Source organism: Rhinatrema bivittatum, chromosome 3 (assembly GCF_901001135.1).
Source record: "Rhinatrema bivittatum chromosome 3, aRhiBiv1.1, whole genome shotgun sequence".
NCBI lineage: Eukaryota > Metazoa > Chordata > Amphibia > Gymnophiona > Rhinatrematidae > Rhinatrema > Rhinatrema bivittatum.
In genome coordinates, this window is record NC_042617.1 from 158,886,089 (window position 1) to 158,899,067 (window position 12,979).

Here is a 12,979-nt window from a genome sequence, read left to right on the forward strand (position 1 = left end):
ACACCCAAGATTTCCGCACAGTGATTCAAGCCACCATAACCTCCAAACTAGACTACTGCAACTCACTCCTCCTTGGGCTCCCCCTGTCCACGATAAAACCCCTTCAAATGTTACAAAATGCCACAGCAAGACTCATCACTAACACCCGCAAACACGAAAACATTACCCCCATCCTCCGAGACCTACATTGGCTCCCCATTTTCTCCCGTATCCACTTCAAAACTTTGACCATTGTACACAAATCCATCCATGCCCACCACTCCCTCTGGCTCGACATCCCCTTCAATGCTCCCCAATCCTCTAGACCCACCAGATCCGCCAATAAAGGCACCCTACATGTACCCTCACTGAAATCAGCCCATCTCTCCTCTACTCGCGAACATGCCCTCTCTATCGCAGGCCCCACCCTCTGGAACTCCCTCCCTGTGAACATACGCCTTGAACCAAGTGTGACTAAATTTAAAAAGAAACTAAAAACACTACTGTTCAAACAAGCCTATCCAGAATAGAATACCCCTTCCACACCATCCCCTCACCACCTCATGCTGACCACATATTCCTTACATTAAGGAGCTAATTTTGTTAACTTATGATTGTTCTTGTTAAGTTAATCTTTCCTTCCTTACTGATCTTGGTTAATCCCTTTCTCCCAGTTCCTTTTCCCTGTTAACATGTATTTTCAAGCCTTTTTGTTCAAATGTAAACCGGTATGATGTCCCCACTAATACCGGTATATAAAAGTTTCTAAATAAATAAAAAATAAATATTTAGTGAATTTACAGTTTGCAAAAATAAAAACCATGAAGAATGTCTACTCCTGTATATAGTTTTCACAGGTTCTTGTTTATATAAGTTCTTTTGATCTAGTCATTGGCTGTTAAATTGTCTTCATTCTGCTTTGATATTGATTATACTGAAGGCTCGCAGGTGGCACACCGGGTTATCAGGGGGTGCCTTACAGAGTTTTTTTCTCTGTCTCCATCTGCTGGAAGGGAGGCATAACCCAGCAGTCTGGACTGATCCCCGTGGTACTACAGGAACAAAAATCTACAGTTCTGCATGTACCCAACAATTAAAAGAATTTTCAAGTGAAAATGTGTGCATGAATTTGCTTTGGAAATCCTTTGTAAGGTCTGCATACTTGTTACACATACAGATTTTACCATTATGCAAGGACTTACATAATTGTTCTTTAGATACCTGATTCCCTTGCAATTACTCACAATCAGCTCATGTTTTAACTGCTTTGAATAACTGTGTCATCTGCAGATTTGATCACCTCACTTGTTCTCTTTTCCAGATCATCAATGAATGTTAAACACTTGTCTCATTGGAGGTCCCTGAGGAGCTTCTCTACTCACTTCTGTCCATTGAGAAGACTATGTTAAGATCCGCAGCCCACGGATAAGTCCCACAAGCCACGGCATTCACCCCTGATGTGCCAGTCAGTCTCAGTATGGCTGGAAGCAGCCAGAGTTACTCCCACACTGCTTTGTCTCTCCTGTCGGCCCTAATGTGGCCCGGCCTCAGCACAGCAGGAACGCCACTGGCCGCAGTCCAGCCTTCCCATATGTGTGCAGTGGTGGGAATCCCTGAATGATGCCTCCAAATGATGTCAGCCTCTTGGACTATTTACGCCAAGGCCCCACATCAGCTCCTTGCCTCAACAATGGGTCTTCTGCTTTGCAGTGTGTATTGCCAGCATTCCTGAGTTCCTGTGTCTTCAGCTTGCCTCGCCTTGTCCTTGCCTTGTTTTGCTCTCCTCGTCTTCTCCTGATTCCTTTCTTCAGCCCTCCCTGTCCAGCTTTCTTAGTCATCTCATCCAGTGTCCTCCGTGTGTCTTCGTCCTCCTTTGGTTTGCCTTTCTGGATCTTGACCTTCTGCCTGGACCTGACCACGTTTTGCCTGCCGCCTGGACCGGACCATCTGCTACCACGTTTTGCCTGCCGCCTGAACCAGACCTTCTGCCTGGACCTGACCACATCTGTTTTCATCTTGCCCTGACCTTGGTCTGTTTCTGACTGCCCACTGCTTGTCCTGACCCCAGTGTGCTATTGGTCTCTTGTTCTTGTCTCTGCCATAGGAACCTACCTAAGACCTTCCGGCTGCCAGAACCAAGGGCTCAACCTGCGGGGGAAGGCAGCTGGTATGGGTGAAGATCCAGTCTGTTGTGCTACAGGGCACGTTCACCAGCTGCTGTCATAGGTGCACCCACAAGGCTGCGTCAACTACACCGCAGCACCAAGGGCTTATGCCAACCTTTACAAACTGACCATTTAGTCCTAGTCTCTTGTTTTCCAAATTTTGCTCAGTCCGCAACAGGGCTTTGTTTCTTACCTCATTACTTTCTAAAATTTCCTGAGGAGTCTCTCTTGAGGGACTTTTGTCAAATGCTTTTTGAAAATCCGGACTCACTGTATGTGAGTAAAATTGAGGCGTGAGAAAAGGAAAGATGGCAATGAAGAGGAGAGATGGAAACCATCAAGAGGAAGATAGATAGCGAGGGAGAAAGACGAAGCAATATGTTAGAAAGAGAACACTGGTGGGGGGTGGTATGGAGAGAAGGGGGAAAGAAACATCATGAGAAAATCAAAGATCGTGCTAAACTGAGAGAAGTGAAGCAGAGGAGCTTCTGCTTGAGTGTAATTTTTCTTCTGAGTTACCAGTATTATGAACAAGTATAAGAGGTGGGGGGGTTGGCGATTGGTAGTGCTTACCCGTGAGAGGATGCCTATTCAGGCATCCTTGGATGGATTCCTTTACTGCACTGCAAAGGCATCTGCCTCAGGATCTGGGCTTGATTGGAAAGCATATGCCGGTGGGGAGGAGGAAGTCTCACGAAGTCCTGAGGTATGCAGCAGCCCTGGTGATCTCTGAAAGTTTTGCACGTGTGGAATAGCTAATCGCTGTGGCACCTGCGGAAACAGCATAGTTATTGTCTTTCAGCAGAGCAGCACATGTAGGGCCTTCTGCAGTCTAGAGTCACTGTGAGGAGGACGTCCCGTGACATCCCCAGCAGCTGTAGTGGAAATTGATGTGATATGGCGCAGTGTGGTGGAGAGGGAGTTGGCATTGTTCCAGGATGACGTTCACTCTGACAGAATCTCCAGGAAAGGTAAGAAGACCACCATGTATTCCAGTTTGTTACTCTGGAGACCCAATAGCATTCATATTCTTTATGATACAGCCATTATCTAAGCAAATAGACAAGATACTTGATGTTACCATGGAATTGAAAGAGCAAATCCAGCAGCTTGAGGAGAGCTAAATGATTAGGGGAACAAGCTAGAAAAACAGTTCAAGGTCGATTTTCGGAAATGCACCAATTTTTATAACATGCCACGTGTCGCCACACGCATATTATAAAATACGATCCCCACGCGCTCACGCGTGCCAGATTTTAATGTCCGCGTGCATGTGCGAGCTGGTGGCCTCTCCAGCACACAACGGGGGGAATTTTTGAAAAATACACTCGGCAATGCGATCGGCCGCTTCCCAGTTCCCTAGACCCCTTCCGACTCTGCTCCCTTTTCTCCTCTCCTCCCCAACTCCTAAAATTCCTTTCCCTACCCTTGTTTTCTTTATTTCAGAACTTAAATCATCTGAATAGATGAAATAAGTTCCGCAGACGGCTGGTGTGTGCTTCCCCAGGACAGCGTCTAATGGTGCTGTCCTGGCCCGCCCCTTTTTGATGGCCCAGTACTTCTGTGCATATCGGGTTGTTTCTAAAATGCAGTTGGCGTGGCCACGCCCGTATTACCCGGTTTTTATGCCATTGGGCTTTTAAAATTCGGGCGACAATGGCGATCCAGAACTATAATATTGCTCTTAATAAAGTTGGAAATCTTTTGCTTCCTTAACTTCCCGAAGATCCCTTTAACCAACCCTGAAAATATGCATAGGAGGTATTTTACAGAAGTTCTGAAACTCTCTGCAGAAACCATCCCCCCCCATCACAAGGACTTTTTTTTTTATTCGCCTCTGTCCAGAAAGGAAAGGGTAAACTAAAGGGGAAGGAAAGAGAGAAGTGTAACATCCCTCTGCAGATAGCTTTAACTGTATTCCTTGGAAACTGGACTGAAGTGAAATGGGCGCTGTCCAACTTAATTGCCTTCTTTGAATTAGACCTTGACAGTAATTGAGATGGGGGGGCCTAGACAAATACCTGGTCACTTCTGTTAGATGAACTGATGTACTTATGCTGTGAGAATTATTTTGGTCTCTGAACGCTGCTCAGCTTTCCTTTCTCCCCTTTTTCCTGTTATTTTCTGTTTAATATCAGCTCTGTATTCTTACTTCCATTCTTATTTCAGGTCAAATGTGGTTGCGAAAATGTGTATTATAACATTTTTCTCTTTACTTAGCATTTAGGTGATTGCTATTAATTTTCTTCTTTTGATGGATTGTCAGGGATTTTTTTTTCTTAATTCAAGCTTCTTGAAAGTACGGTTATGAAATGTAATGAATAAATTAAAAAAAACAACAAACCCTGAAATGTTGCATGATCAGGGATTTCTCTGTCCTCCATGCACACATACTTGTGAGATACACACATGCAACAGATTCAGGTGGAGGGAGGAATTAGGGGAGAGGTGAGGAGAGGATGGCATGGTTGGCTGGGAAATTAGTAGGATTGGCAGTGGTGAGTTTGTAGAGAAGGGGGGAAGTGAGAGAGGGAGCAGTCACTGCTGTGGCCTGAGGCACTTCCCACCCACATTTTATTTGAAAGAAATGTATATGCCACCCTTGTGCAGCTGTAGGCAGCTAAAAATAAAACATACATAAAATGTAAATGGGTTCTGGGAGGGGGGGGGGAGAACATGTACCATTACTGGGCTTGGCCCAGACAGAAGATCAAAGTAGAGGGGAAAAGGAGCAGGCTTGTGGGTACTGAAAGATGATGGCGAGATGAGGGGAGAGCAAAGCATGTTCCACAATAGCCGATCAACAGAATGTGACATTCATTTATTTATTTAATTAATTTTTATGTACCGTCATTCGGTATTGCCATCACAACGGTTTACAATTTTGTCATTTGGTTAACAAGGTTAGTAATTTTTATAGTCAGTGTTCAACTCGAGGGATAGTTCAAGTAATGTACTTGGGATGGTGGTAGGTAGATTGAAAGAGGATTAAATAACAAATTAGTAGGAAATACATTATAACGTTAAATTTCCAGGGGTAACAGGTTATAAATGTAGAACAGGTTATTAGGAAATAGTAGGATGACCAGTATAACGTTAACTTTTCAGGGGTAACTAGTGGCACACACAGAAACTATAACAAAATGGAATATCTCTATTTTTACATACAGGAGAGGCTATTATCTTCCACTTGCAGAAGCCAGCCATGCCTGAGGAAGGTACTTGCTCTAGATTCTTCTGCAAACTTCATCAAAGTTTAGTTTGACATCAGCTATGGAACTATACAGATCTTTGGCCAAGAAAGCGAAAACATCTCTGAATATATAAACCACCAATGAATTTTCACCAACGTGGATCTGAAAATACTATGTTTACTGCTGGCACCATAAATCTATATTCAAGGTGCATTAATAGAAGAATACAACAGACAATGCAAGTCACGCAGATACTGTGCAACAGAGGAGAGAATGCTAGGCCATGAAGAATTTGTAATTTACACTCACTGAAATAAAGTAAGTACTCATTCATTCTTGTGTATGTAAAATCCAATGTGGCATGTCCAGTTACAGTTGTGAATGTCATGACATATTCTGCCTGATACCCCATACTGTACTAAAACAGTTGTAGCCAGCCCAGGGCATACCTCCATGTGGGTTGGGTGTGTACTTTGTTCCAGCAGTTTTGGTTCACAATCCAAACTGAGTGCTTGGCTATTATTGATTCAGAAAACCTTTTATTGGCATGACATTGTGTTGCCAAATACATAAAGTCGGTAAAAGAATAAAATAATGATAATGTTGAAGGAAAGCAGATATTTATAAGATGTAAAAAGATTGTTTAACTGGGAGAAAACTTCAGCGAAAATGGCAGAAATAAAGATTACCGGCTGATCGAGAATTTCAGAAAGCATCAGTCTATCATAGAGCTGTGTCCAAAGAAACAGAAATGATGACAGAAAAGTCTGCCCAGTATGCCTGTGCCATATAGTTACCCCATGCTTATGTTTCCCAGACTATAAAAGTCAGGGCTCTCATTGGTTGCTATTTGAATCCAGTTTCCCACACTAGTCCTCGTTGATTGCTGTTGAATCCAATTCCCTGTTATGTCTTGCTCTTGAACCAGAGAGCAATGTTGAGTTGCATCAAAGTAACGGTCTTGTTTAAGGGTAGCAACCGCCGCATCAGCAAGTTACCCCCATACATGTTTCCCAGACCATAAAAGTCAGGGCTCTCGGTTGCTGAATGAATCCAATTCCTCTTCTCCCCTGCCGTTGAATCAGAGACCAATGCTTAGCATGTTTCACTTATGCCAACCACTTTCCCCTTGGGTTGAGCCTTCAGGTGCTGGTGTCTGCAAAGCATAAGTAATGGGTTACCCTTGATTCAGGAATGGAGCTAGAAGCCTGGAAAATACTGTGGGCTGGGGAAGCAGATCTGCTTGGCAGAACACTTCCCTTCAGTCATCCAGTTTGGAATCTAGGTATGTGTGTGTGTTTGATTATTTATTTAACTAGACTTGAATCTCACAGCCCAAGTCCCAGTAGTGACTAAAGTAGCTACCTTCAGACTACATCAGCTATGATATCTCTGACCTCTTCTTGCTTGCTCAACTTTTACAGCAGTCATCCAAGCCTCTGTGATCACTTGCCTAGATGTTCATTGGAATGCCCATCAATTTGAACCAGCGACTGTAACTTTTACAAAACACTGTGGCATGACTGTTGACTAACAAAAAAAAATTTGACAGGATCACACCTACCCTAAAGGCCTTCTATTACTCTCTACCATATGATTCTCAAAATCTTCACACCACTCTACCTTGGGAACCACCTCGCCCCCCCCCCCCCCCCCCCCCCCCCCCCGCCACCTACCCTTCTGCACCTTCTCTCGCTGTCAGAAATCCACCTTCTTCCAAGTGCCTTATAAGCACTTGGAAGAAGACTTTACAAGGTATTGCACCAACACTTTGGAATGCCCTGCCACTGAATGTCAGACAAGCCCCAGACCTGCTAGCTTTCAGACTTACTAAAAACATAGATTTTTCAGTCAGCTTGTGGCCTACAGAAATAACATGCAGTAAAACCTTTCCTACTCTCTGAAATGAGCACTGCACCTCACCAAGCACTTGACCTTAAACCTGCAAATGACTACTCATAATGCCAGTTACCCCTCAGGATACCTAGCGAGTGTGTGTATGTATATGTGTGTGTGTGTGTGTGTATGTGCATATATATGTAGAATGACACCCCAATACCTGTTGTTTGCTAGTAGAATCCATACTTTCTCCTTGTAAACAGACTACTGTATATTACAAGATTGTACTGCAGCATTAGCCAACTGTAACATGCTTTGAACTATTTTTGCAGTGAAAGTATGAAACAAATGATGAAATTAATGAAAATGAGATGCAATACACTTTGATAACCGCTAGATGGCCACAGGTGTTATTTATAGGTTAGATGTTCCATCAGCAATTTAATGTAACAATTTATCACAATCTCTGTTAGAGGTGCACTTAAGTAGTTTTAAGTGCCTGCAAATTTCTTGTGGAATCTTTAGGGAAAATATGCTTCAGTAATGTTTTTTTTATGGTAAATTATTTCTGAGTTAGAAACAGAATATGATTGACTTATCCAAGAATTTTTGTAGCATATAAACATATGGTACTGTTTAGCAGCAGGAATTCTTAGGTGCTATGGCTTTGCAGAAATCTTATTAATCTATCTCTTACTGTATTTGTATGCCTCTGCTGGTTTCTGTGACTGGATCTTCTGTGATGTTCTGTGCATGCATAGATCTACTGTTGGCATAGATCTGTGTAAATGTTCTGTGTTTGTGTAGCATCAGGCTTCCTCTGTCCGTGTGTTTGTAGTGGTCAATATTCAAAGTGTGTTCAGCTCTATTTTTATTTTTGATTTAGCAAATTTTAATTATATACACAAGTATCCACTTGAGAAATATACAATGCAGGTGAAATAAAAATACATCATGTATTATAAATTCAATATAAGAAATTCAACTTTAGACTGCAATAGTATGAAAATATAAGAAATAAGGGGGACAACCCAATTGGAATGGAGCGTTACTTAAATCTATATGAATTTTATAACAAAAATGAGGAATACAGCAGTCTGAGCAGATAACTCACAACTTTCCTACTAAACACCAGACAAACAAAGGAAAGCATTAGGTGTGAGAGTCTGGAAATGCTCTCAATTGAGATGGCTCAAAAAATTCATAATTTTGTTCTTGAAATTTTAACATATACATGGAAAATGTAATTGAAATTGTGCTCCCTTATACTGAACTTTCTCCTTACTTGGGTAGGTTTTGTCAAGTCCGGATAGCACCAAACTTTATATCCATGAAATAGCGCTTGACTGTTTCTGAAGTAATGCCTAAATACATTGTTTTTGTCAATAAGAAAGTCAAAGAATACCAGCAATGGTCTCCTTCTTGCAATAATTAAATCTTGCGAATTCTCAAGAAATGCTGTTAAGTCCAGTGGCACTACTGGTTCTTCTGGATTCACTTCTCTGGATAGTAAGTAATAAGCTTTAGTTATCGCTGGTTTCATGGTTTCAGGCAATTTTAATATTTGGGAAATGTAAGACTTAGAGTTCCAGTGAGGAAATATCAATTACAGGAAAATTCATAAATCGTAAATTATGAGCACTCAAGGAATTTTCAATATTTTCAAACCTTTTATCTGTAATTTTTTCTCACTGTAAAATAGTAGTTTGTACTTTTCCCGCCTCCTTCATCTGGAGCTCCATTTCTTTTATTTTATTACTCTGTAATGACACGTCTTTGGCATTTAAAGATACTTGATTTTTAGATTCTTGAACCACTCTGGTAAGAGATGAAATTGACTTCTCCAGCGATTGTAAAGCTATCCATATTGTCAACAACGTTATTTCGGACCGTGTTTGCAATACAATTTCTAAATGAGGCATTTCTTGTCTCTCATCTCCTCCTCCTGGCCTGAGTCTCCTAGCATCTCAGTGAGATTCAGTCTCACTCCTTCACCCCTCCTGTAAGGCTGAGTCTCAGCTGCTGGCTCCATGATGGTAAAAATCCAGCGGTGTTAACCTTTGTTGCTCTGCTTTTTCCCCTCCTTGGGCTTCTCCTGTTGGGGCTGTGGTCCTCCAATCTCCTCTGTCTCCTTCACGGTATGGCGGGGCCAGTTTGTCTGGCTAGCCGGGGCTTAAAGATGTTTCCAGGGACAGAGGGGAAAGCGCACGCTCTGCTATCTTCCCTTCAGCGACCAGCTCACTCGGCATCAGGTGTGAAACCTCCCCAAAGAAGATACCTATGCGAGGTTGGTTGTTCTCTATCGGAGTAGAAGTAAGATCTACTCCTCTTACCCTCGCTTTTCTCTTCGTGTGAGGCGTATTTTAGAGGAATAATCTATCACCAGGAAACGGGTTTCAGGAGCTTTTCAGCAGCACGTCTGCTCAGGCGGCCATCTTGTGGGCATCCCCTTGTTCAGCTCTATTTAGCCAGATAAGTCTAATGTATTTGGTTAAGTAGTGGCAGCTGAATAAGTCACTTATGCAGCTAAAAAGTTAGCCTCATAAGTTGTGGGCAGTTCAGGGCAGAGTGACTTAGACGCATAACTTATGCAATAACTAAGTAACTATAATAACTAAGTAGCAATATTCAGTCTTAGCTGTATAAGTTAATCTCCTAAGTTAGACCTGCCATAGAGCAGGTCTAACTTAGCTGGTTATGACTTTTGCAACTAAGATCAAATATATACACATGTTCAGCAACATAGCCATGCCACTAAATATACTATTATATACACCTTGTAACGTAGCGCCAGCTTTGAATATTGACCTCATAGTATCTTGAAGGATTGCAGCAAGGTTGGTTGCATGTTGTGTGGTAATACTATCACATAGCAAGAAGAACTGAAAACAGTTTTTCTCTGGTTCTTGACAGAGGAGAAGGTGGGGAGAGATCCGAACTTGACTTGTTGGTTAAGTTAACTTGCAGTTGAGATGGTAGTCTGCTGACTGTGTCAGGTGACACACCTAGAAACTTCCAGATGATTATATCGGAGATCACTGGTACTTAACCCATTTTAGTAAAACTCTGCCAAATAGTTACCAACAGGGAAACTGGTTTATTCTGGTAAATGCCTAGGATTGTATTTGTGTGAGCAAAGCTTATCTTTACCTGCATACCTATGTTGATGGCACTGGTACCAGAGCCTGATTTTTCAGTATTCAGGTCTACAACTGACAGGCTTGTTGGAGTGGGGAAGATTTATTTATTTATTTAAATTCTTTTCTATACCGACATTGGTGACACAAGTCATATTACATCGGTTTACATCAAACGAAAGTAGTTTACATCACAGTATCACACAGTTTTCCATGTTCAGCATTCTCACTATTGTAAGTTTTATTTTAGCTATCTGTGTATCGCAGAAAATGAAGTCAGATGGTTCAGTTCATTGTTTATGTATTTATTTATTTAAAAATGTTTTGACCATTCCCTCCAAAGTTCGGGGCGGTTTACAACAGTACAAGCATAATAGTGTTATTCATGAAACACCATCTAACAAAAATAAAATAAATATAATTAGGTTAAAATCAAAAACTTGTAAAATAAAATCATAAAATAAGGACAGTTAGTATAATACAGTAAACATACATCACATGATAAGCCTTATCGACAGACAGGATAATTAAACAAAGGTCAAATCATAAAAGATTTTTGAAAGCTTGTTTAAATAGATGGTGTTTCATAGCTTACTTAAATTCTTGTTTGTCACTTAAAATTCTGAATGAACTTGGTAAAGGGTTCCATGTAATTGGGTCAGTGATGGAAATGCCCATTCTCTTGTCATATTAAGTCTCATGGTTTTGTGAACGGAGAGTTCGTGAAGGAATGTAATGATGAAGAATCAGTTAGCCATGAGCTGTTATTATGTATAATAGCTAAGATTTTATATTGGATCCACCAGAAAACAGGTAACCAGTGTAGATTTTGCAAGATTGAGGAAATATTAACATGGAGTTTTGTTAGTCAGAAGACGTGCAGCAGCATTCTGCGATAACTGAAGGGGGTTTAGAAGAAAATAACAGACCGAGGAATAGAGAATTGCAGTAATCGAGGCAAGTAAGGATTAAAGATTGAGCCTGCTGCTTTTCGAACAGTACTACAAACACAGGTTTGATGTGGGTTCTCATGTCAAGTTTGGAGTTTATTTATTTGTTTTTAGTTTTTCTATACCGACGTTACTGTAAAATATATATATCACATCGGTTTACAATACAACTTCAACGTTAGCTCAGGGCGATACAAAGAACAGTAGTGGCAATTAACAGTAAAACGGGTTATAACATATCATAACATAACTTAAAGCAAATCATCTGAAAACAAATAAGATGGTAACTGGATAAAAACAACTGAGATAATGAGTTGGACTACGGTGTCCGACTGGAAAGTTTACTTGCGATGAAGAGGTTGCAAGTTAGGGAAGATTAAGGGCCTCATTCTCCAAGGAGTTACCGCGCGTGATACAGCCGTATCTCGTGCGAAAAATTCGCAAACCGCGCTAAAAGCAGTTATCGCGGTTCGCAAATGTAAATTTTGAATTAAGTATTCAGGGGGCGGAGTTGGGGCGGGGCAAATGTAAAGTAGGGAGGACATATCGCATGCCATGAAAGAGCTGCGCTGTTAGCGCGGCTGCTAATGCGGCCAATAACTACATCTTTCAAATGCGATACACTGTATCACGGTGCATATTATCGCATTGAATGAAAATGTGGAAAACCAATCCCCACAGACCTACAAAGGTACTGCTACCCAATAAAAAGGCCTGTTCTTAGTAGGTCTATCTTCTCCACACCATCTACACATTCACAGTGTATGGGGCAGGCGCACTCTATGGCTGAGCAGGCCCGATGCAGACGCCAGGACGTTGGGCGACGTCACCGCGGGTACAGGCAGCGGATCTGTCTTCCACGAACCTCATTGCTGGGTATGCTAGAGGATGTTGTGATCAGCAGGTATCGCCTCAGCGCTCGTGCCATCATGGAAATATATGAAGACATACGAGGTGCCCTTGAGTCTCGAACCCAAAAGAGCCGTGCCGTCCCCGGCCTCACCAAACTCTTGGCCGCCCTGCACTTCACAGCAAGTGGCTCCTTCCAATCCACGGTAGCTGTTGTGGGTGGGATGTCACAGAGCACCTTTTCCCGGTGTCTGCACCAGGTCACTGAAGCAGTCATGGGCCACATGCCTCGCTAGATAGCATTTCCACATGACAGACAGGACCTGATGGACCTCAAGCGTGGTTTTTATGACATTGCCCGCTTTCCCAATGTCATTGGAGCTATTGACTGCATTCATGTGGCCATCGTTCCACCCCATCAGACGGAAGCAGCCTACCGCAACAGAAAGCAGTTCCACTCCCTCAACATGCAAGTGGTGTGTGATGCTGGAATGCGGATCCTCTCGGTGATGTCCAGCTTTCTGGGATCAGCACACGATTCCTTCATACTCAGGCAATCAGTTCTGTTTCGCAAATTTGAAGCTGGCCTGTATGGCGATGGTTGGCTTGTAGGTAAGATAGACGTTAACGTACATCGAACATATTTGCAATGTTCATCTCTGTTATGGCACACAAATGTGATGTATACGCCTGTCGTGATGGAGTCATATGGCCCCATCACAACAGACCTCATTGGCTCATTGTGTTACCTTAAGTGGTGGAATGGCTCATGCACCCAAGCATGAGGTACACAGCAGCCCCTGTATGGCCTGTATGTGGCATGGCTTGTTCACCTCACTGCCCTAGTGGACAGCCTACACATATTT

The 12,979-nt window shown here is 42.3% G+C and overlaps 1 long non-coding RNA gene across 1 annotated transcript in view; it reads left to right on the forward strand.

Annotated features, from left to right (window-relative positions):
* Positions 1-6,041, forward strand: part of LOC115087121 — a 30,030-nt gene extending 23,989 nt beyond the window's left edge. The window contains exons 4-5 of the long non-coding RNA XR_003855442.1: positions 1,301-3,115; positions 5,315-6,041. This is a non-coding gene — a long non-coding RNA (uncharacterized LOC115087121). The remainder of the gene's footprint in view (positions 1-1,300; positions 3,116-5,314) is intronic.
* The last annotated feature ends 6,938 nt before the right edge of the window (positions 6,042-12,979 follow it).